The sequence below is a fragment of the Protopterus annectens genome, chromosome 7.part0 (genome assembly GCF_019279795.1).
Source record: "Protopterus annectens isolate FY-2018-M chromosome 7.part0, PAN1.0, whole genome shotgun sequence".
In the NCBI taxonomy this organism is placed as follows: domain Eukaryota; kingdom Metazoa; phylum Chordata; order Ceratodontiformes; family Protopteridae; genus Protopterus; species Protopterus annectens.
The window spans coordinates 1,323,292,023-1,323,317,763 of record NC_056739.1 but is presented as its reverse complement, the minus strand read 5'-3'; the positions used below and the strand labels follow the sequence as shown (position 1 = coordinate 1,323,317,763).

The 25,741-nt window shown below is 42.7% G+C and overlaps 1 protein-coding gene across 4 annotated transcripts in view; it reads right to left on the bottom strand.

Annotated features, from left to right (window-relative positions):
- The window catches only part of ARNT2 (aryl hydrocarbon receptor nuclear translocator 2), a 2,296,360-nt gene that overhangs the window by 949,442 nt on the left and 1,321,177 nt on the right, over positions 1 to 25,741 (bottom strand). The window lies entirely within an intron of this gene.

Below are 25,741 nucleotides of genomic sequence, written 5' to 3'. Positions count from 1 at the left end.
GTGGAATGCGCCTTTACCTCACCTAGACTCACCTTGCCATGGCCTGTTTAACAAAACATAATATCAGAGGACAACCAACATGCAATGGTTTGCTTAGAGACAGGTTGCTCCTTCTTTGCCACTTTGTAGGAAATAAAAAGCCTTTCAGCCTTTCTGAAGGATTTTGTTTTGTCAAGGTAGTACCTGAGCTCCAAGTCTACATCTAAGGTATAAACTATCCTCTCTCCCTTATTCTGAGGTTCTGGAAAGAACACAGGGAGGTTGACAGACTGGTTAAGAATGAATTCTACGACAGCTTTAAGCATGAAAGAGGGGTTAATGCATAACAACACCCCTATCCTTGTGGAAAATAATGTAAGATTATCCTGCCATGAGAGCTTGCAGGTCAGAGACTTACCCTGCCAATGTCAGAGCAGTAAGCAAAACAGTTTTCCAAGTTAAGAGCTTTAAATCACCTGAGCAGCAGGTTCGAACAGTGGTAAGGTCAATTTTTACACAGTTGAGATCCCACAAAGAAAAAATTTGCTTGTGAGGAGGTTTCATACGCAATACTCCTTTCATGAACTGATTTTACCAAAAGAGAGGAAGAAAAAGCGGGATCCACTGACAGACAAGCAGAAATGGCTGCTAAACACACCTTAACAGATGCATATGATAAGCCATCCTGAAGTGGCTTACACAAATATTTGAAGACCAGAAGGATGTTAACCTCAAGGGACCCTCTGTTCCCATTTAGTTACCACTTAGAAAACCAAATTTGTAAACATAAACATTTCTAGTGGCAGGTTGTCTGGCCTCTTTTAACACCTGTTGCACATCCTCATGAAATAAATATCTAAACTGAGTCAAGACTGAAACATCCAGGTTGTCAGCAGAAGTTGCTCCAAACTGTGGTGCACCAGATGCCCCTTACGACTGTATGAGCAAATCCAGAGTGTGAGGAATTCTGTGGTAACTGCCCCTGGCCTATACAATTAGAGGGGAGAAAGTATAGTTGGGTACACTTACCATAAATGTAGATGTTTGAGTGTATTCACTGTTGCAGTCATCACATTTGGGTTATCTGCTTGCAGGTAGCCCTCAGTCGGCCTGATTATCAAAGTCTTGGGTCCTGCATCTGTAGTTGCCTTATCTTCTATGACATCAGGTAGTCAGGGGTATAAAGCATGCAGCCAACGCCATTACATCAGTTTTTCTTGCCCCAGATGTCAGGTGCCCCCATAATGGGAAGTAATTATATACAAGGTTACACCTCCAACAAAAAAGCTTCAAGCATAGTAAACAAGAATAGAGGTATAGTCAATAGAAGTCAGAGGGCTGGAGGGTGGGTAACCAGGACTGCAACAGTGAATACACTCGAATATCTATATTTATGGTAAGTGTACACAACTGTACTATGTTCCTCGTGTTTCACTGTTGCAGTAATCACATTTGGGTAGATTCCCAAAGCTAAGGATGGGAGGAGGCAATTAGATAGCATCTGACCAGCTAAAAGGCCCTCCAAGACTGCAGTGGCAAAGCCAGCTCTGGATTTAGAGAAAATTGACAAGTAGTAATGCTTGGTGACGGTATGTACAGAACTCAAGGTAGCAGCTTCTAGGATGTCCCTGGTAGGGACACCTCTAAGAAAGGCTGTAGAAGCAGATGCAGCCCTGGTTGAATGTGGTCTTATCCCCCTGTGGGGTAGGTTTTCCATGGTGCATATAGCAGAAATAATACAATGACCTATCCAATTGGAAATGGTTTGCTTTGAAATGGCCTTCCCCTCTGCCCCTGCAGCAAATGCCACCAGCAGCTGTTCAGATTTCCTGAGAGGCTTAGTCCTGTCCAAGTGAAATCTAAGTTGTCTGCGCACATCCAAGGAGTGCAGTATTCATTCCCCTTTGTTCTGTGGACTAGAAAAGAAGGTTGGCAAATGAATGGACTGATTAAGGGCCACACTGGATACCACCTTGGGCATAAATGAGGGATTGGTCCTGAGGGACACCCTGTCCGCATGAAAGATGATGAAAGGCTTCACTGCCATGAGGGCCTGTAATTCATACGTATTCACTTCAGAAGCTCGAAGTACTGAAATCTTGAATTTCAGTATCTTGAGCCCAAGAAGTAGAATCTACAAAACAACGAAAACTAAAAAACGCGAAATTCAAAACCTCAAATACCGAAAGTTTTGAATTTTGCGGTTTTAATACACACACACACACACACGCACACCATCCACCACACAAAAGATCACTCTACTACATGAAAGCAGGGGGGCAAGCTCTCTTGCACCCTCCCATGTGGGGGACTACACCCCCCCCCACACCCCTATTTAAATATTCACACTCCGAGGTTGCACTACATACAAACACACACAAAACACAAACACACAAGCTACTTTTTCTTCGCACACACACATCACTGCAACAAAACACACTGACACACACCACAGCCCCTACCCAAACCCCTTAACACACAGACACACTTATCTGAATACATAACCAAAGTGGAACTTTAGAAGCGCAAAAGTCAAAACTTCCAATATTCGAGGTTTTGAATTTCGCGCTTCTAAACTTTCGCTATTATGTGGATTCGGCTTCTTGGGCTCAAAATACTGAAATTCGAGATTTAAGTATTTTGAGCTTCTAAACGGAACCCATTCAGACACTCTTCTTGCTTAAGTGATTCTAGAAGGAAGGCTGTTTTCCAAGAAAGGAATTTCAACTCTGCATTTGCAGCTGGCTCAAAGGGAGGAAGAGTGAGCTTTTTCAATACAAAGTTAAGGTCCCAGGCTGGAGTAGGGGCTCTCCTGGGTGGTCTTGCGTTTTTGGCCCCTCTGAGGAATTGCTTCAGCAGTGGATGCGAGAAGAGGGGTGGGGTTCTGTGTTGTAATGTGCTGAAATGGCTGAGGCATGAATTTTGATGGAAGAAAAGGAAAGGCCCTTGTGAAGCATCTCAGTTAAATATTGCAGAATCTGAGGAATATTGGACATTGCTGTGCTTATTCCTTGTGATTGGTTCCAGGCACAGAATCTTTTCCATTTGTCAGCATACGATTTTCTAGTACTAGGCCTTCTAGCCTCCAAAATGACATCCATCACAGCTTTGCTGAGGGATGACAAGGGTGAAATTAGTTGATTAGCCATGCTGCAAGATTCAAAGTTTGGAGTTGAGTGTGCAGAATTTGGTAGTTCTGCTGAGACAGTAGGTAGGGTGTCTGAGGCAGGTGCCACGGAGGAAGATGTGACACATTGCGCAGGAGTGGGTACCAGTGTTGGCAAGGCCAGTCTGGAGCAATCAGAATAATTTTTGGTTTGTCCTGTCTGACTTTTAGTAGAGCTTTGAAGAGCAGAGGCAGAGGGGGAAAAGCACAGTCCGATAGGTTTTTCCAGGTGAATGATAGAGCATCCACTTTCCAAGCTTTTTTGTGATGAATTCTTGGTGCAGAATTTGTCCAACTGATAGTTTTGGGGTGAGGCAAAAAGATCTATGTCTGGACTCCCTCATTTGCGTGTCAACATGCTGAAAACTTGTGGTTCCAGTTTCCATTTGTGTGGGTCCATAAGCTTTCTGCATAGTTCATCTGCCAGAGTATTTAGCTTTCCTGGCAGGAATTGAGCTTGTAGTTGTATTTGGTAGGTCAACTCCATGTTCCACATTGCCATGGCTAGTCTGCAAAGGGGGTAAGAATGTGTACCCCCCTGCTTGTTTATGTACCACATAACTGTGGTATTGTCTGTCTTTATCATTAGTTGTCCTGGATGAAAGTAGTCCTTGAAGGCTGTCAGTGCATTCTGTACAGCTAGCATCTCTTTCTGATTGATACGTAGGTGCATTTGATTTGGGCTCCATTTGCCCTGAATGCACTTTCCTGCCAGATGAGCCCCCCAAGCATAGTCTGATGAGTCTATAGTTAGGGTTTGGGTGGCAGGGAGTGGAGTGAATGGCAGTCCCTTGTTTTGGTGGCAGGCCTTTGCCCACCATAGGAACTCTAGTTGCAGGCTAGTTATGATAGGAATCATTGTTTCCAGGCTGTGACAATGTTGACTCCATAGACTTTTTAAGTACCCCTGACGTTTCCTCATACGCAGTCTTGCATATGGAATTAGAAGAATGCAGGAGGCCATGAACCCCAAGGCTTGCAGAATTTGTCTTGCAGATAGCAGGTGTTTTGTGGCCACCTCTTTGAAGTAAGTCACCAATTGAATTTGCTTTTCTGGCATAAGGTAAATCATCTGGGCAGTTGTATTCAAGCTTGCAACCAGGAATGTAATTTTTTGAGAGGGTACCAGTCGTGATTTCTTTTCATTTACAGTGTACCCTAGACAAGTTAGAACCCTTTTTACAAACGCCAGATGTTTTAGTAGAATGTCCTTGTTTTCTGCCTGAATTAGACAATTGTCTAGGTATGGATATATTTGAATATTTCTTTGCCTGCAAAATGCAATTACTGGAGCCAAGCGTGAAGACCCTGGGCGCAGAAGATAAGCCAAAGGGCAGTGCAGAGAACTGGTAATGCAAGTAGCCTGCTTTGAAGCGGAGGTATCTTCCGCAAGATTCCCTGATTGGGATATGCAGGTAAGCCTCTTTTAAGTCTAAAGTTACCAACCAGGCATCTTTGCCTAGCATAGGTAGTAACTGTTGAAGAGTCAGCATCTTGAATTTTGGAATGTCCAGAAATGTGTTTAGAGTGGATAAGTCCAGAATTGGACACCATGATTTGTCTTTTCTGGGAACCAGGAAAAGTCTTGAATAGAAACCTTGTCCCTTTTCCTCTTCTGATACTGGTTGAATAGACCCCATGTTCATGAGGGACAGAACTTGTTTCTGGGCCTCTGCCCACAGATTTGGGGGCAGATCTGGCCATCCGTTTGGGATTGGCAACGTGTGGAAATGAAATCTGCATCCCTGGGATACTATATTTAAAACCCATTTGTCCTGGTTAATAAGTTGCCAGTTTCGTGCATGAAGTGCCAGCTTTCCCCCCAAAGGGGCGGCTAAAAGGTAAGTGCTTGGTGATTGTAGAGGGAAGTCATTGAGACTGTTTACCATAGTGAGGTGACTTTTTGTTTCCAGATTTGGAGGTGGAGGCACCCCATTGTTTTGTTCTAGAAGTTCCTTGTGACTGAGCCTTTGGAATGTCTGGATTTGACTTGAGCGGCTCTCGAAGGGACTGGAAAGGACCAGTTCTTAGTAGGCCAGTGCCTACTAAATCTTGGAGGTTGCACTTGTAAGAAATCTTTCACAGTTTGCATAGATTTAGCTTTATCTTCCATCTTTTTTAACACTTCTTCAGCCTTATTACCAAAGAGACGGTCCTGTTGTAAAGGAGCATCCAACAATTTTGCTTTAACATGGTCAGGCAAAGTTTGCTCTTTGAGCCAAGCATGCCTTCTTAGCACAGATCCAGTTACAGCAGCCCTGCAAGAGGCCTACAAGGAATCAAAATCACATTGCAGAGTATGTTTTCCAGCTTGTTCAGCTGAATGTAATAAATCCTGCAAATCTTTATTTTCCACACAGTCAGAGATTAACATCATTTTCTGCTTAAGTAGTCCCATGATATGCTGTTGATATTTAAGCATATGAAATTGACAGTTTAAATCCCTGATTGCCAAGGTTGCAGACATGTAAACCTTCTTACCCCATCTATCCAGCTCCCTGGAATCTCTATCAGAAGGGGTAGGATTTTTAGCAGTAGAGGCCTTAATGCCCTTGGGACCCTGAGAAATGGTTTCAGGATCAGCAGTAGGATTTTTGAAAAGGAATTTGTGGGAGTCAGGATCCCTGTAGTATCTGTCTGGCTTACTAGGAGCCAGAGGCAGAGAATCAGGAGCCATACTAGATTCTGAAAAAACATCATCAACAATGTCTAGAACAGAAGGTATAGCCAAAGGCCTATGCTGAGTAAGAAGAAGAAAGTCCCCAAGTCTCTTATTAGATTCAGAGAAATCCTGACTTTCCCAGTGGAAATGTTCCCTTAAGGTATGTAAAGTTTCTCCAAAAGAGAAATCCTCAGAGGGAGAAGCAGAAGGAATGTAATCTTCTGCGTCAGAGTCCTCATAAGTAGGTATAGATAAATCCTGTTCGGTAGAAGAATCAGAAGAGATAGAATCCTGATCAGAAGATTCATAATCAATGTCTTGCCTAGGCCTCTTAGCAGGAGGGGGTTGGCTACCCCTGATCAAGGTAATTAAATCTTCAGCCATTTTGATCATTTGCTTTTTAAGCATAGGGGCCTGCACATGTGGCCCAAGCATAATTTCTTTAGACATAGAAGTAGATTTTGGCCTTAGTTTTGAAGATGGTGTCGGTTTAATATACAAATCTTTAGGCCTGAAAACACCGTCAGAAGTTGGTGCCTGCACAGAGGCTCTGGACCCATCTAAGGTAGAGACATCCACGGATTCAATACTTAAAGCATCTTGCGGCATACCGGACTCGGAATGGGTATCAGCCTGCAAATCAAAAGTAGCGGGCATCAGGGGCTGCGAAAGTGCCTCACTGAGTACCGGCGAACTAGCGACTGGCTTAGGAGAAGCGTTGTTGTCAGTTTTGGACCTCGACGACCTGTCTCTTTTTCTTTGCGTTTTTTAGGTATTCCGGTGGTCGGATTGCTAATGGACATCATTTCTGGATAGTTAAATCGTGAGCCAAAATATTTAGAAGCAAAAATATACCGAGGTTTAATAGTACGCTGAATAAATCTAGCAGAAAACCGACAACAAGGTACGTTATGATCAGGGCCTAGGCAAGGAATACAGTACAAATGAAAATTCTTATGAGGTATTTGCTTCCAGTAAGTAATGCAATTATTAACTTTTACTGACATCGTTAAGGAGCAAGAAAAAGTTTCCCCAACGGGGTACTTAGCTTTTAGTTGAAGACTTCGGTTCTGAAACTCGAAAATGAAAATTTCAGGTGTCAGAATAAAATAAATGATCCTCATTTTAATGTCTCAAAAACTATTCTTATACCTAAAGTTAATTCTGACTCCCAAACTCTGACAATTATAGACCAATATCATTAATAAATGTAGATATGAAAATTTTGACCTCTATTCTAGCCAGTAGATTAAAAAAAATAATGAATAAAATAATATCTAAGGAACAAGCCAGTTTTATGGTAACTAGACAAACTAGTGACAATACACTTACACTTCATACACTGATACCTTATGCTAAACAGAAAAATCGTAATATTTATGCGCTTAATATTGATGCACAGAAGGCTTTTGACAGGGTTGACATAAGTTTTTTGTTGGATACTCTACCATATTTTAATATATCCCAAGAATTTGTTCGCGTGTTAAAAATCTTATATAGCAATCCTTATACAACTTTATACATTAATAAAATGTTCTTTAAAAAAATACAGATTAAAAACGGAACACGTCAGGGTTGTCCGTTGTCCCTGTTATTATTTAATATATATCTGGAACCCTTATTCTTATATATTAAACAGAAGGTATACCATAATGCCCCAATAATTTATGGAACAAAAATATCAATGGCGGTGTTTGCGGATGATCTCAATATATATTGTACAACTCCAATTTCAGACACTAAAAAAATATTAAAATCAGTGGATGACTTTGCAGAAATATCTAATTATAAAATTAATCTTAAAAAAACAAATATTTTCCCCCTTAAGAACTCCCAAATCTTTCTCGCTTTTGCCACTGGTGGGACAGGTAATGTTCAAAGATAATATTAAATACTTGGGTATTGTTTTCTCTACAGATGATAAAGATTTTTATACTATTAACATTAAAACAGTTTGGGATCAAATAATATCTGACTTTGGGAGATGGAATAATTTAAGATTACCAGTATTGGCGAAGGTCTCAATTATTAAAATGAATATATTACCAAGCTTATTATATATTTTTAGATCTGCTCAAGTAGCAATTTCGAAGAAATTTTTTAAACAAATTCATAAAGAATCGGCTAAATTTATTTGGAAGCCAAGGAAAACAAGGATATCGTATGATAAATTAATGACACCAAAAAATAGAAGGGGATTGGATTTACCAAATTTTGAAATTTACTATTTAATAATAAACTCTAATAGACTCCTAAGAATTGCTAATTATGATGTAAGTAGCACTAAGTGGGCACCAACATGGGTAATCTTGAATTATAAACATATATTAAATTTGAGTATTAATCCTAAAGCATTACCCTTTCTAGGAAAAGATAAGCTGAAATTATATGGGATAATGGACCACATTAAAGTATATATAACATCTATAAAAAATTTATTTCAATCATTAGATCTTGCTCAACATATGATGGTTTTTCAACCCTTTCATAGGAACCCTAATTTGAGATTAAATAATCAATTAATAAATCTTAAAAATTTCCCATTAATAGTTAATTTAACTTTAATTGACATTTACATATATCTCAAATTTTCAGCTAATCAAATAAGACAAGAATTAAACTTACCTAAAAATTATCTAGTTATATTGAGACAAATTCGGGAACTCTCTATAAGCTACTTTAAGAATTTTAAACCCAGAGATGAGGATTTAACCAAATGCTCACATTTGTGGCAAGCTCTTCAACAAGATGTTAAATTTATAACCGTATCAAATAAATTAATAAAAGTTTAAATTTCATGATAAGGTTCTTTCATCGAAATATTGGAAAGAGAAAATCCCACTGATAGAAGAAAGTCAAATAATAAAAGCAATAGATTTGACAACAAAATATATCTCTCTTCAAAAGTTGATGTATACTCAGCTTATGATATGGAATAATGCGTATTATACACACCTTAGCCTGCATAAATTCAATTCTAAAAACTCCCCAAATTGTCCACTCTGTAAAGACCAACCTGCTGATCTTCTTCATATGTTCTGGAGCTGCAAATGCATTTATAAACTTTGGAACTCTCTAAAAATACAACTTCAAAAGATGGGTTATCAAAGTACAACACTTTCATGGAAATTTATGATTTTGCATATCCCTCCAAAAGAACTTTCTAGATCACAAGTATCATAATTATTAATATCTTCTTATTAATGAAACTATATATAGCTACTAATTGGTTATACCCATCCCAAACTTCATGGGATAACTTTAAAATTCTAGCTATGAGAGATATATTAGCCCACAAATTACTTCTACATCAACACAATAAAAATATCAATAACCCGAAAATATGGGAACAAGTGTTTAATATCATATTAGCGTAATATTTTAAACCTAAATCTATTATGAGTTATTTATACTCTGTGAGAAAACTTTGTAACAACAAATTGTGTAATACTTGAACTAATCTCAATTATTTTTATATCTTTTTGTATAAACTTGTGTTGCAGGTGGAAGCATTGATGTAAATATTGTAAATATGTTATGGTGTTATTGTTAGATACATTAGTTGGTTTTCATTTTCAATCTTGTATTTGTTTGGAATTTGTATTGAAAATGATAAAACAATAAAGATTTATTATTGAAAAAAAAGAAAATTTCAGGTGTCGGCTGACCGGCACTTGCAAACTGCTTCTGCTTCGGGCACCGCGCGGCAAAAAAGACTGATGTAATGGCGTCGGCTGCATGTTTTATACACCTGACAACCTGACGTCATGGAAAAAGGGACAGCAACCGACCCAGGACCCAAGACTTTGTTAATTAGGCCGACTGAGGGCAACCTGCCAGCAGATTACCCAAATGTAATGACTGCAACAGTGAAACACGAAGAACATCTTTGTACTACTATAAGGAGATGGACTCTATACTCATTTTTGAGAAAAGGAGAATGTGATTAAGCCAGGAGTATCATGGAGAAACAGGTAAAAACATACGTTTGGTACAGAAGCCTATGGTTTCTATTTCGTATCATCTAGATGGATTTCTGATACTACAGTGCAGCAGCATTAAGAGGGTGCTGCACTGCTGCATATCTTCCTTTTAATGAGAAGTTAAACAGAGGTTGCATCTACCTAAGTTAGTGGTAGCTCAGGTTGATGTAAAGGATCCCACAGAGTAGATTTGCTTTGTTAACATTTAAATTCATTTTGTATCATATAAAAAATTAAATTACACACTTGTTTTTCAAATTCATACTTAAAATCACTTACAAGTTATCAACACTAAAGGACAACTTACCAAAACACAAAAACTTAAACAGTTCTATTTCTTTCATTGTTTTTTTCTTTCATATTTATCTTCTATCCGCTCACCCTTTGTTCCACAACTATCTTCTTATTTCAGATAATACATCATCCTCTTCATTTTCTTGTTACATACATGTACTCCCCTATTTACACCCTTTCAACTTATGAACTTTCAGACTTACAGACTTGTCTAAAGTTCAACTTCCATGCAAGAGGTCACGACAGCAGCCCCTGTAAACAAACACAATGTACTATACTTGTCTCTGTGATGTGACTCACCACATTGAACAGCAGTACACCAAACAGTTTGAATGGAATTATAGAGACAGTGACTTCAGTGGTCAACAAGACAGTGGAACTCGGCAAGCAACTGCAATTGGAAACTGAAGAAGATATCCATGAAGTGTTGGAATGCCACAGTAAGGAGCTGAGCAACGAGGATCTGATGAAGCAAGAATCGCAAAGGGCCCAGGAGGAAGACAAAGCTGTGGAGCCCAAGAAATTCATTCAGTTGGCTGAAGATTTCAGCATGATTAAGAAGCCACTTGCTTCTTTTGAGTCTCAGGACCCAAACACTGAAAGGTTTACAAAAGTGTGTGCAATTACGAAGTTATTGCCTCCTACAGGAAGACTTATGAGGATAAGAAAATATTAGCTGTGCAGCCATCTCTTGATGGATAGCTCAAGAAAGCTGAGGTGGGACACAATATGCAAGAAAAACAAGAAAAGTACAGTTTTGTACCTACCATAAATGTAGATGTCCGAACTGGATAGCATCTGCAGTCATAACAACTGGGTTGTCCTGTCGTCAGGCAGCCCTTCGGTCGGCCGGATTCCAAAGTCCGGGTCCGGCTTCGGCTGATGTCGCGCTTCACCCGACGTCATCTCTGCTGGTCTTCGGGTATAAAGGCATCAGCCGACGCCATTTTCCTCAGTGTTTCTTGCCCCAGATGCCAGTTGCCTTCTTGGAAGGCTAAATTTTGGGTAAATGCCAATGTTTCCAAAAGGATAGAAGGCAAACACAAAAAATAAGCATGTATGTACATATATACAAACAAATACACCATAAGAGACTCCCCCCACCAGCTAGCTATTAGGAGGGTAAATACCCTAGGAGTACCACAGAGGGGAAGGAGGGAGGGTAATCTTGACTGCAGATGCTATCCAGTTCGGACATCTACATTTATGGTAGGTACAAAACTGTACTATGTCCTTCATGGATGCATCTGCAGTCATAACAACTGGGTAGAATACCATAGCCAACTAGGGGAGGAGGAGGAAGAATAGATTATGGTGTGGTTAGGATCCCTTGCAGTACAGCAGTGGCAAACCCTGCTCGGGATCTGGAATACAGAGGTAAATTATAATGCTTGGCAAATGTATGCACGGAGGTCCAAGTAGCCGCCTCAATAATGTCCTTGGTTGCCACTCCTCGTAAGAAGGCTGTGGTAGTGGCTGTTGCCCTTGTAGAATGAGGCCTTATGTTCTGTGGAATTGGTTTTCCATGGAAGGAGTAACAGAATCGTATGCAATTTCCTATCCATTTGGAGATTGTCTGTTTGGAAATTGCTTTTCCTTCCCTTCCTGTGGCATAGGCTACAAAAGCTGGTCAGTTTTTCTGTTACTTTTGTCCTGTCCAGGTAGTAACGTAGCTGTCTATGTACATCCAAGGTATGCAGCATTCTTTCCCTCTGTTTTGTGGGTTGGGAAGAAGGTAGGTAGGTGGATTGCCTGGTTTAAAGACACTCTGGATACCACCTTAGGCATAAATGTAGGATTAGTCCTCATGGACACTCTGTCTTGGTGGAAGATTAGGAAGGGTTGTACTGCCATTAGGGCCTGAAGTTCAGAAACCCTCCTTGCTGAGGTTATTGCCAGTAGGAAAGCAGTTTTCCATGATAGATGCTGTAGGTCTGCTGTTGCTGCTGGTTCAAAAGGTGAGTGTCAACTTTTCTAGCACAAAGTTCAAATCCCAAGCTGGCAATGGTGGTTTCCTAGGAGGTTTTACATTCTTGATCCCTCTGAGGAACTGCCTGAGTAGAGGGTGTGAAAAGACAGGTGGATCAAAGCTGTATTCTGCTGAAATAGCTGATGCATGTATCTTGATGGAGGAATAGGACAGGCCTGTATGTAGAAGCTCTGCCAAGTACTCCAGAATGTTAGCAATATCTATATTCGACACATCTTTTCCTCTTTCAGCACTCCAAATGACAAACCTTTTCCATTTTCCTGCATAGTTCCTTCTTGTTGAAGGTCTGCGGGCTTCAAGGATAATGTCTTTAACCCTTTGGGAAAGATCTGAATTAGTTGCTGCTATGTGATGTTCCATGCAGTCAGTTGCAACGTTTTTAGGTTTGGATGCATGATGCTGTAGTTGTTGTGAGTTAACATCAAAGGCATCAGGGGTATTGACCACCTTTTGTCCCGAGACATGCTCCTCAGCAATGGGTACCAGTGTTGTCTTGGCCAGTTCGGAGCTATCAGGATTATCCTTGGACGTTCCTCCTTGATTTTTAGTAATACCTTGTGTATCAAGGGAAGAGGTGGGAATGCATATGCTGTCAGACCTTTCCAGCTGAAGGAGAGCGAATCCACTTCCCATGCAAGTGGATGGAATGTCCTTGTGCAGAATTTTTTGAGCTGGTGATTGAGAGGGGAAGCGAATAGATCTGTCTGTGGCATTCCCCATTTCTTTGTGATGGTCTTGAAGATGTCCGGGTGTAGCATCCATTCGTGAGCATCCGAGGTGGTTCTGCTTAACATGTCTGCTAGAGTGTTCTCCTTTCCTGGTACAAATATTGCCTGTAACTGGATGTTGTAGCTGAGTGCCAGGTTCCAAAGGTCCAAAGTCATTCTGCATAGGGGGTAAGAATGAGTGCCTCCCTGTTTGTTGATGTACCACATGACTGTGGTGTTGTCTGTCCTTATCATCAAATGGCCTTCTTTGAGAAATGGTCTGAATTTCTGGATTGCCAGTTTTACTGCCAGCATTTCTTTTAGGTTGATGTGCAGGTGAAGCTGGTCCTCGCCCACAATCCTTATGCGCATTTGTCCAGCATGTGAGCCCCCCATCCTAGGTCTGAGGCGTCTGTTGTGATGGTTTGGCTTGCTTGATAGTTGTGAAAGGGTAGGCCTGGGTTTGACTGGCATGCTTGAGCCCACCATAGGAACTCTTGTTTTAGGCATGGGATTAGTGGAATTTCTGCTTCTAGGCTGTGCCTGTGTTGGGACCATAAATTCTTTAGGTACCACTGTAGTTTTCTCATATGCAGTCTGGCATGTGGAACCAAGATTATGCATGATGCCATGAAGCCCAAGGCCTGCAGAACTTTTCTTGCTGTTAGCTTGTTCTGTTTTGTTAGTGCCAAGAAGTAAAGAGGGAGTTCTTTTTGTTTTTCTGCAGTTAGGAATGCCATTTGTTTTACTGTGTCCAATTCCGCGCCCAAGAATGTCCTTGTTTGGGATGGTGTCAGCCTTGACTTTTGTAAATTGACTGTGTACCCCAGTGCTTGTAGCAAGTAAATGACCCTTTGTAAATCTGTTGTCAGCTTGCTTTTGTTGTCCCCTTGTAGCAGGCAGTCGTCCAGGTATGGATAAATTTGGATTCCCTGTAGTCTGCAGTGGGTGATTACTGATGCCAGGCATTTTGTGAATACTCTGGGCGCAGTAGATAAGCCAAAGGGCAATGCTGAGAATTGATAGTGCTCTGATCCTGCAAGAAATCTGAGGTATCTTCTGCAAATTGGTCGAATGGGGACGTGCAGGTATGCCTCCTTGAGATCTAGAGTTACCAGCCAACACTCCTTGCCCAGCATGGGAAGAAGTTGCTGTAGGGTCAGCATTTTGAATTTTGGGACAATGATGTATGTGTTTAAGGTGGACAGGTCGAGAATAGGTCTCCAACTTTTTTCCTTTCTTGGAACTAGGAATAGTCTGGAGTAGAATCCTTTGCCTTGTTCTGTTATTGGTACTCTTTCCACAGCTCTCATCTTTGTTAATTGCATTATCTGCTGTAGAGCTTCTGTTTTTTGGTTTGGAGGCAGGTTTGGCATTCCTCTTTGACTGGTAAAGTGTGGAAGTGGAACCGTAACCTTGGTCTATGGTTTGCAAAATCCACTTGTCTTTTGTGATATAGTGCCAGTTCTTCGAAAATAAGGTTAATTTTCCGCCTAATGGTGCTGCTATTTGTTCCCTGGTAGGCGGAGTTAGAATCAAGTCACTGTGATTGTCCTGTTGTAGTGGTAGTGGCTGTGGCTGTGCTTCTGTTATTACCTTGCCACTGTCGGCCTCTGTAGGCACCCCCTCTGGATTGATTTCTGCCTCTGGAACGTCTATTCCTGCCCCTTTGGGATCTTGTGGAGTCAGGAAAGGACCAATTTTTGGCAGGCCAGTTCCTGCTAAACCTTGGTGGCTGAACCTGCAAGAAATCTTTAACCGTTTGTACAGATTTTGCCTTTTCTTCCATTTTCTTCATTACCTGCTGGGCAGGTGTACCAAACAAGCTGGCCTTATCCATAGGAGCATCTAATAACTTAGCTTTAACATGATCCGGTAAGACCTGTTCCTTCAGCCATGCATGTCTTCTTATCACTGTGCCAGTCATGGCTGATCTAAATGAAGCCTCCAGTGCATCATAGCCACATTTTAAGGAATGGTTACTAACCTGTTGTATGTTATTTACCATTTCTAATACATATTTCTTATCTATAGTCATCAGAGGATAGCTTTTTAGTTAACTGATCAAGCATAAACTCTTGGTATTGTATCATGTGAAACTGACAGTTTAAAGCTCTAGCTGAGAGAGTAGCAGAGGTGTAAACTTTTTTGCCCCATCTGTCTAAAGACCTGGATTCCCTTTCAGAAGGAATAGGGTTTTTTGCTGTGGTAGAGGCTACTGCCTTAGGCCCCTGGGATATAGTTTCGGGGTCTGCAAGTGGGGCCTTGTAAAGGTGGTGATGAGTGTCTGGCACCCTGTAAAATCTATCTGGTTTGGCAGGGGCTGGTGGTAAGGAATCTGGTGCAGTGCAGACATCATTAAATGCATCGTCCACAACAGAGAGGACAGGAGGTATAGCTAAGGGCCTGTGTTGTGGTAGGTGCAGAAAAGTCCTAAGTCTCTTTCTGGAGTCTGAGAAATCCTGTTCCTGCCATTGGAATTGTTCTCTCATGGCATGCAAGGTTTCCCCAAAGGAGAATTCTTCTGGTGGAGAAGCAGCTGGAATGGATTCTTCAGCATCTGAGTCTTCATAATTGGAAAAAGGAGCCTCTGGCTGGTCTGTAATATCTGAGTCATCCGCAGAATCATCAGAGGACACAGGCTCGGGGGGCTCTGTTCTAGGTCTCTTTTCTGGGGGCTGAGAGGCCCTGTCTGGGTGAGATTGAGATCCCCTAATTAAGGATATTAAATCTTCTGCCAGAGTAAGCATTTGTGAACTAGAAGTGGGCCTGGTGGAGGGGGGTTTAACAGGCACTGATTTAGTAGATTTGGCTGCTTTAGCCCTGGCAAAGGCCTTAATAGACATGGCTGCAGGAGGCCTAGCAGCACCACGTGCTGGGGTAGAGACATCCAAAGGGATGGTGTCTGATAAGTCACTAGTAACCACTGTTGTAGGTAAAATTTCTGAGGCCGATTCAAGTAAAGTAGCAGGAACCTCAGTAGTAGTCATTGATTCGGCTGTACTTTGATCAGTTTTCTCGGTTTCGTCCGAAACCGAGACACTTGCGGTTTGCTTAACCATGGTTTCGGCTGAAACCGCGGACTGCGAGTGTCGGTCTTTTCTTGCTTTTAACAATTTGGGTAGTCGGAGGATCCGACGGCATAATGTACGCAAAATCTGAGCCGAAAAACTGTTCAGCAAACTCCGACCGACGCCTAAGCGTTCGTCGGTTGAATGAAGCACAGGCCGAACAGGCTGCTACGTCGTGGTCTGGGCCTAAACAAGGCAAACAGTAAGAGTGGAAATCTTTATGAGGTATTTGTTTCCCACAAGTTAAACAGTTATTGACTTTTTCCTGACATCGGCTGAGGCAAGAAAGAGTCCCCAACGGGGTACTTAGCTTTTAGAAGTCTTCGAAGTAGTATTCGGTAGTAGTAATCTCTGGATCTGACCGACCGGCACTTGCGAACAGCTTCTGCTTCGGGCGCCACGCGGCAAGAAAGACTGGGGAAAATGGCGTCGGCTGATGCCTTTATACCCGAAGACCAGCAGAGATGACGTCGGGTGAAGCGCGACATCAGCCGAAGCCGGACCCGGACTTTGGAATCCGGCCGACCGAAGGGCTGCCTGACGACAGGACAACCCAGTTGTTATGACTGCAGATGCATCCATGAAGGACATCAATGCCATCTACATTAACATTAGGTTCTTTGAATATTCTCAGGTCCTGGTGGCGTTCCATCTGTGCACTCATCACCATCCTTTAGCTAAGTATTGTGTACAGTATTATGCTATTACAGTATAGATTAAACTACTGCTCAAGGTTGGTGAAATACACTACTGTCAAAAATACAGTACTACTGTCAAGTATTAGTGGTGCTTAATTAAACACTCCACTAATCAAACTTTGTTGTACAGTGTGATAATCTCTTTTTATGATTACAGTACAGTATTTTTATCTATATCATGCATATTTGTGCTTTTTGGGGGGTTATTCGTCAAGGGTGTGTTGGACTTAATGAACATTTTTGACTTACAAGAAACCCCCAGGAATCTAACATGTTCGTAAGTAGGGGAGCACCTGTAATAAATTTTCACATCTTTTTTTCCAAAGTTCCCATATTGTCACAATCATTATCACATTTCTTAACTTACTCATACTTCTCATACAATACTATATTCATATTGATACATTTAAACCCTTCTCATCTATATAAATTTTTAAACTCTTTTCAAAATTCTTTCCTCTTTTTGCAATTCAAAAAACATTTTATTTCCTCTTCACTACAGTCAACAGATGTTCTCGCCTCCATCACCTTATGTTATACACTCCCTTTCACAGTTAACATGTCAAATAAAAATACCCTACTTCAATAAAAAAAAATTAATATTTTTCTTATGGTCTTTATTGGCTTTTTCCATCTTCTTTTAATTCCTTCCATGGGTACACCAATTTTTTTTCTAAAATCATAATATACCATCTTTTCTTTTTTCCAATGATTTCACTTACTTTTCATTTTCATAATTTCATTTTTTTGTTGTATTCTTTTTCTTCTATCCTGCCCCTTTTTTCTTTTCTTTTCCATGCTTTTTCTTCAGATACATTTTTAAATTAGTGGGCAGTCATCACTAAATGCAATCTTGGGTACTGACTAGCATTTTTATGGTATTACATTGGGATGAAATGGCTAGGCTTAAAATGACCTCCGGGTCAATAGCTTAGTAATCACTTATGATCTTGTGATCCTATATGTTTCATATAACATCTTACCTATCATTTACTTTTACCTTTCTCTTTTATCCAAATCCTTTGGGTCCTCAACATAGTATCCCAGGGGTACAAATGTTATTTCCACACACTGCCAACCCCAAAAGGGTTCCCAGGTCTTCCTCCAAACCAGTGGGCAGAGGCATAAAACCAAGTTCAGTCCCTGCTTTCCATAAAGGGGAATTCACCCTGTTCCTGCAGAACAGATAGGCCAAGGTTTTTATTCCAGACTTTTCCTGGTACCCAGAAAAGAGGGCACCTGGCACCCAATCTTAGATCTATCCATTCTAAACACCTTCCTGGTGGTACCAAAATTCAAAGTGCTCACCCTGCAGTAGCTTCTCTTTACGCTGTCCAAAGATGCCTGGTTAGCCACCCTAGACCTAAAGGAGGCCTACCTGCACATCCCAATAAGGGACTCCTGCAGGAAATGTCTACATTTCAGGGCAGGGTCTATGCATTATCATTTCTCTGCACTTCCCTTAGGCTTATCCACTGCTCCCAGAGTTTTCACAAAATGCCTGGCTCCAGCCATTGCCTATTGCAGACGGAGAAATATTCAAATTTACCTCTACTTGGATGATTGCCTAATTCAGACAGACAGTCAGGAAAAGCTGTTGCAACACCTGACATTTGTACAGGAAGGTCTAACCTCCCCAGGGTACACTATCAATGAAAAGAAATCCAAACTAGTCCCCAGTCAAAAAAATTGTATTCCTGGGAGCAAGCTTGGACACAGCATCCCAGATGGCATTCCTTACTCCAGAGAAACAAGCTTATCTGACAGGCTACTTCGCTCAAATGGCCACCAGAACCCAGCTATCCGCAAGGAAAATCCTGCAGGCTCTAGGGTTCATGGCCTCCTGCATTTTACTAATTCCATACGCCAGACTGCATTTGAGGAAACATCAATGGTACTTAAAAAGTCTTTGGTACCAAGATTCTCAGGACCTGGAAACAATCTTACCTATGATACCCTGTCTAAGGAAAAAGTTCCTTTGGTGGGCAGCAGCATGCAACCACAAAAAGGGGCTTCCCTTTACACAATCCCACGCCACCCAGACCCTAACCACAGATGCATCAGATTATGCCTGGGGTGCACACCTGGACGGCAAGGTGCATTCAGGGCTACTGGAGCCCAAATCAAATTCATCTGCACATCAACCAAAAAGAGATGCTAGATGTTCACTTTGACAGCTTTCAGATCCCTGCTCTCACCAGGGCCCTTACTAATCAAAAATGACAACACCACAGTGATGTGGTACATAAACAAGCAGGGGGAACCCACTCTGCAGGTTAGCCATGACCCTGTGGAACACGGCCTCAACCATGCATATTCACCTGCAAGCTCAATTCCTGCCAGACAACCAAAACTCTCTGGCAGACAACTTAAGCAGAAATCTCCTAGACCCACACGATTGGCAAACCACACCACCTTTAGCCTTGTGACCCAGAAATGAGGTACTCCAAAGATGGACCTATTTGCCTCCCCCTACAACCACCAGCTCAGCATATTCTGCACGAAGGTACCTCACAGCAAAGCCTGGAAAGTGAATGCCTTATCCTTCCAGTGGGCAAACCTCTCAATCGATGCATTTCCCCCTCTACCTCTTCTTACAAGAGTATTACTCAAGATAAGGAAGGAAAGACCAAGGGCAATCCTGATTGCCCCAGACTGGCCATGCCAACACTGGTAGCCACAGCTGTGCAGTCTGTCACCATTGCCTCCATGGCACCTACCGCAAATCCCTACTCTCCTGACTCAGCAGTAGGGACAGTTCTTGCATCCACAGTTGCAGACCCTGAACCTTGCAGCCTGGCTTATCCCTTGACTTCTCCTTCAGTGGCAAGCCTAAGCAAGCAGGTACTGGATGTCATACATGAAGCCAAACGACCAAGTACAAGGAAATCCTATGCTGACAAGTGGAAAAGGTATTGTTCCTGGATTCACACTAAAGGAGCGGATACAGCATAGCCCTCCTTGCCTCTCATCCTGGATTACCTAGCAGACCTACTCCACAGAGGCCTCTCCTTCTCCTCCATTAGGATCCATGCCTCTGCCATCTCTGCTCATTACAGCACTGAGCCACCTCTCTTTTCTCACCCTCTCATCAAGCAGTTCCTGAGAGGGGCTAACAACTTAAGGCAACCAACAAGAGCCCCCACCCCTGCTTGGGACCTTAACTTTGTGTTGGAAAAGTTCACGCTACCCCCCTTTGAGCCTGAAGCATCAGCAGAGTTAAAATTCCTCTCTTGGAAAACAGCCTTGCTTCTGGCCATCACTTCAGCTAGAAGAGTGTCTGAGCTACACGCACTTATGGCTGTGGAACCCTTCATTATTTTTCATGCTGTTAGGGTCTTCCTCAGGAATAACCTAACTTTCATGCCTAAAGTGGTGTCCAGTGTGGCTCTCAACCAATCTCTCCATTTGTTCATCATCTTCCCTAATCCTCAAAATAAGTGAGAAAGGATCCTGCACTCTTTAGATGTGCACAGACAGCTCAGATTCTACCTTGATAGGACTAAGCCCATTAGGAAAGCTGACCGGTTACTAGTCAGCTTTGCACCAGGGGCAAGGCCATATCAAAACAAACCATCTCCAAATGGATAGCGCACTGTATCCATTTCTGTTACAAACACCATGGGAAACCACCCCCTCAGGGAGTCAGAACGCATTCCACTAGGGCAATTTCAACCTCTACAGCCTTCTCAGAGGAGTCCCTACCAGGGACATTCTGGAAGCTGCTACTTGGAGCTCTGTTCATACCTTCTCCAAGCATTACCACCTGCCTATATTTTCCAAATCCAGGACGGGCTTTGCAGCAGCAATCCTGCAGTGCATACTAGCCAGCCCCAACTCTTCTTGACTGCCTCCACCCATTCTTCAGCTTTGGGAATCAACCCAAGTGTGATGACTGTAACAGTGAAACATGAAGAACATAGTACAATTATGTACACTTACCATAAATGTAGATATTCGAGTGTATTCACTGTTGCAGTCCTGGTTTCCCACCCTCCAGCCCCCTTGTATCTTTCTCCCTCACTCCTTACAGGGCTATTAGTATTTACTTTTTACTGGTGGTGTTTTTCTACTATACCTTAGCTCCCTATTTGGGGGCTCCTGACACTTGGGGCAAGAACAACTGATGTAATGGCGTTGGCTGCTTGTTTTTATACCTCTGACGACCTGACATCAGTACTGAAGCGACATCAACCGACGCAGAAATACTAAGCCTCTGGTATTCGGGCCGAGTGAGAAATACCCCTGGCAGGATAACCCAAGTGTGATGACTGCAACAGTGAAACACAAAGAACATCAGGGGTACGTTGCATGCAGGAGCCATAAACTGACACAGGCTATATCTGTGACATCTGCACATACACATCTCAGAACTGGCTGCCACATAGAGAGAGACCCCAGGAGCAGGAGTATAGAAAACAAAACATAAACCTCCCAGACACACATCAGTGATGGGGAAAAAAAACACAGGTAGTAATATAGCCAAAAAGGAGGGAGGTGGGTGGGATTGAAAACTGCAACATGGAAGAGACAGATATCTATGGTTATGGTACGTTCTTACACAAATATTCTATGTCCTCCTATTCTCATGTTGCAGTATTCATAACCTTAGGGAGAGTACCGTAGCTCTCTAAGAAGTAACATGGGAGGTAGGTTGGAGAGCAGAGTCCATCAAACCCTGCAGGATAGACCTGGCAAACCTTGTTCTAGGCCTGGAGATCAAATTCAGTTTGTAATGTTTGGTAAAGGCATGTACAGATCATCAAGTTGCAGCCTCTAGAACAGAAGCATAATCAACGCCCTTGAAGAAAGCTGCTGAAGAAGAAGCTGCTCTGGTGGAATGGGCCTTGACAGATGAACTTAATTGCTTTCCATGAATGAAAAAGCAAAAGGCAATAGCCTTAGAAATCCAAAAGGCAACAGTGTGCTTTGACAATGCCTTGTCAAGGGCCCTAGGATGAAAGGAGACAAACAGTTGGTCAGACTGTCTGAAGGGTTTTGTCTTGTCTAAGTAGAACCTCTGTTACCTATGAACATCAAAGGAATGCAAAGTCCTTTCTGATGAGTTCTGTGGCTGAGGGTAAAAGACAGGTAAATTAATTGTCTGGTTTAAGGAAATGTCATTAACTACTTTAGTCATGAATGAAAGGGTTAGTTCTGAGACAAACCCTATCTTTATGAAAAACAAGATAGGGAGGAGAAGCCATAAGGGCTTGGATCTCAGAGACCTTCCTGGCAGAAGTAAAGGCCACTAACAAGACTTGTTTTCCATGTACAGAATTTAAGAAAGGATGAATGAGCTAGCTCAAAAGGGGCCAATGTAACCTTTTCCAGCACAAAGGTAAGGTCCCAAGGAGGAGGGACCCTTTTCTGAAACAGCTTCACGTCCAACCTGGAAGATAGAGGTGGACTCATGGGAAGGCAAGCAGAAATAGCAAACAGGTGTATTTTCACTGAGGAATAAGTCAACTCTGAATGTAGAAACTCACACAGGTAAGAAAGGACCACTAGAACAGAATCTTGAAGGGGGTCCCATTTTCTCTTGAGGCACCAATGGGAGAATCTTTTACATTTTAATAAATAGTTTCTGCTGGTACTTGGTTTCCTGGCCTCCTGCAGGACATTGAGTAAGTCCTCTGAATATAGGTGCCTAAAGGGGATCAGAACTCTATCACCCACACTGTCAGTTTGAGATTGAGATGGTGGGGATGAATAAGGGATTCCCTGTCTTGTGTGAGTAGGTCGAAGCAGTGAGGTAACCTGTGGTGACTGCCCTGGGCTAGAAGGTAGAGTAGGGGAAACCAATGCTGTCTTGGTCAGAAGGGAGTTACCGGCAGGATTTTTGGTTTGTCCTTCTGTATTTTCAGGAAGACTTTGTGGATCAAAGAAACTGTAGGGAAGGCATAAAGCAACATTCCCTCTCATGAAAAGGAAAAGGTGTCCACCCTCCAGGCTTGTGGATGGGGAAGCCTTGTGCAAAAGAGGGGCATTTGTCTGTTCTGGGAGGAGGCAAACAGATCTGCCTGAGAAATACCCCACATTTGAATTAGACCCAGAAATACCTCCCTGTAAGCATCTATTTATGGGAGGGTGTTAAAGGTCTGCTCAGGGTGTCTCATAACCCATTTTCTTCTGATGGGATGTAAACTGCCTGCAAGTGAATATGTAGTGCTGCTGCCAGGGACTAGATTTGAACAGCAAGACTGCAGACAGGGTAAGACTTAGTTCCTTCCTGATTGTTTATATATCACAGGACTGGCATGTTGTCTGTGATGACCTTCAGGGTGCCTGGCAGAAGAATCTCTTGAAAGGTCTGTATTGCCAAGGAAAGGGCCCTTAGCTCTTTTAGGTTGATGTGGTCCTTCCTTTCTTAAATGGACCACTCCCCATGAATTTTGTGCTGAGTATTGGCATGGTGTAGGATAGCCCCCTAACCTAGATCTGATTCGTCTGTGTAAAGATACTGTTTGGGTGAAGGGATGTGCAAGCATACCCCTTGATTGAGGGTAATGGTAGCAATCCATCAGGAGAGCTCCCTTTTTAAAAAGGGATGAAGAGGAAGTTGTGTTTCTAAGGGATGAGAGTGCTGGTTCCAAGAATTTCTCAAGAGAGGGATCATTGGAATCAAGGAAGCCATGTATCCTAGGACTCTGAGAAACTCCCTGGTTGAGACAGCTGGTAGAGGTAGCAGGGAGTGGAAGAACTGAGTAAGAAATTCCACTTTCTGGGGAGGGGCAAAGATTGACATCAAATCTGCCTTATCCTGCACCGCAGAAAAACAAGATCTTGGGAAGGAGATATTGGGGACTTTAGGCAAATTCACTGTGAAGCCTAGGCTCTGCAAAAACTTGCAAACCATGTCCAAGTGTTGGGACAAGTTGAGAGGATTTTGGTGCAGAATAAGGAGGTCGTCCAAGTAAGGATAAATTTGTATGCCCTGCAGTCTGCAATGTGCAATGATTGGGGCTAGACACTTTGTGAATACCCTTGGAGCCGTGGAGAGCCCGAAGGGTAAGGCAGAAAATTGAAAATGTGAAGAACCCACTGAGAAACTTAAAAATTTCCTGTAAGTGGGATGAATAGGGATGTGAAGGTAAGCATCCTTTAGATCCACGGAGACCATGAAGGCTTGCTGACGAATAAGGGGAAGAAGGTGCTGTAATGTGAGCATTTTGAAGGAAGGCACCTTGAGGAAGAGATTGAGGTGGGATAAGTCGAGTATGTGTCTCCAAGGACCATCTTTTCTTGGAACCAAAAACATCCTGGAATAAAACCTCTTGGCTAACTGATCCTCTAGTACTTGTTGTATAGTTCCCTGAGAGAGGAGTTGGCTCAGGATAGTGGGAAAACGTGGAAGCTAATTGGGTGGAATTGCCCACCAAGTCATGAAGTATCCCCTCTCGATGATGGAGAGCACCCACGTATCTGTGGTGATTTTCTGCCAGGAGGGTAGGGAAAGGGTTAGGCGTAGGGATAAGGGAATGGAACTGGGCAAGGGAAGAGAGTCACAGTGGAGGAGCTCTATCTGGGTCTAGCTGCCTCCAAAAGGAAGAAGGTGTGGGGGTGGTAGAAGATCTAGGAGCAGACTATTTCCTATAATATCTTCGTGCCCTGGACTGAGTTGCAGAGGGATGAGAGGACTGCCTCTTGACAAAGTTAGGCTTTTGAGGGCAATTTCTATGGAATCTGGGAACAGGTGAAACCAGTAAAAGTTTAAGATTTTACCTTTTTCCTGCATAGACTTAAGTAGCTCTGCAGAGGCAGCTCCAAATAGGGCTTTGTTGTCCAAAGGGGCATCTAACAACTTAGCTTGGACACCCAAAGGTAAAGGCTGAAGTTTCAACCATGTAAACCTCCTTAACACAGAACCAGAAGCAGCAGACTTTAAAGAAGCTTCTACAGCATCACAGCTGCACTTAATAGAGTGTCTAGTCACTTGAAAAAGTGTGGACAGAAGGGTACTCAGTTGGGCCTTAGTTGGTGAGTCTGGAGCCTCAGACAGAAGAGTAGAGCCCTTAGTCAGGGAATCTAAAGCAAACTTAGCCATGTGGGTCTGATAATTAATAGCTCTAATGGCCAAGGTGGAAGAAATATATACTTTCTTCCCCAACCTGTCCATAAATTTACTGTCTTTATCAGTAGGGAAAAGGGAAGAGGAAGGTAGTTGCCTAGAGGACTTATCAGCTGACACTGCAATGACTGCAGGGTCTGCTGTAGGGTTCTTGAAAAGGTACTCCTCCTTAGCAGACACTTTATAAAATCTGTCTGGTCTCTTAGAAGCAGGAGGCTGTAACTCTGGGCTCTGAGAGGCAGCAAAAAAGCATCCCAGAATGCTGGAAGTAAAGGTGGGACTGCAGATGGTGAGGGCCGCTCCATCTGCAAGAGCTCAAAGTATCTCTTTTTTGTCTCAGAAACATCCGAGAGCTCCAATTTGAAATGTTGTCTAGGCAGGGAAATGATATCCCCAAAGGAGAAATCTTTTCCAGGGGAGTCAGGCGTGAGGGACTCTTCTTCTGGAGTTACGAAATCGAAATCCTTAGGGGATTCAATCTGAGAACAGTAAGTTAAAGACTCTTTGAGGAGGAAGACTCTTCCTCAGACAGTACCTGTGGAACAACTGGTAGACCTGATTGGGGAATCTGGGTCTGGAGAACCTGAAAGGACTTGAACAGAGTCTGGGAAAAGGTCTCCCAGGGTGGATTAGGGTTTTTTTGTGCTGTTTCTCCTCCTGTTTTCTTTTTAAAGAGGTAGAAGGAGCAGTAGTAGGCCTGGGTGCCGACGTTATAGTGGATGGCAAGGCAGAAGTAGGCCTTCAAAGCCACAAGCCGTGGTTCCTCCTCACCATTCGGCTCTGATGGTTGACAAACCTAAGAGGAAGTACTCTGGGTATCCGCTGAACCGGCTTCCAGGTTGCAGCAAAATACCTGATGTCTGGAGCAATCCTAGGCTGACACTCACCTCGAGAATCTCACTGGACAACAGAGGCACAGCTTGGGCGTCGGGCCTTCTTCCTAGGCCGCTCCTCAGAGGTGCTCGCTCCACCGTTCATTCCAGATGCCAAACGTCGGAGACACTGATTCTCCAAATAAAGATTTAAGGCCGGCAGACAGCTTCTAAGGGCTTTGGGAACAAAAGATTGGCAAATGTCACAGGACTTGTAATCGTGACCACCCGCCAGATAAAATAAGCAC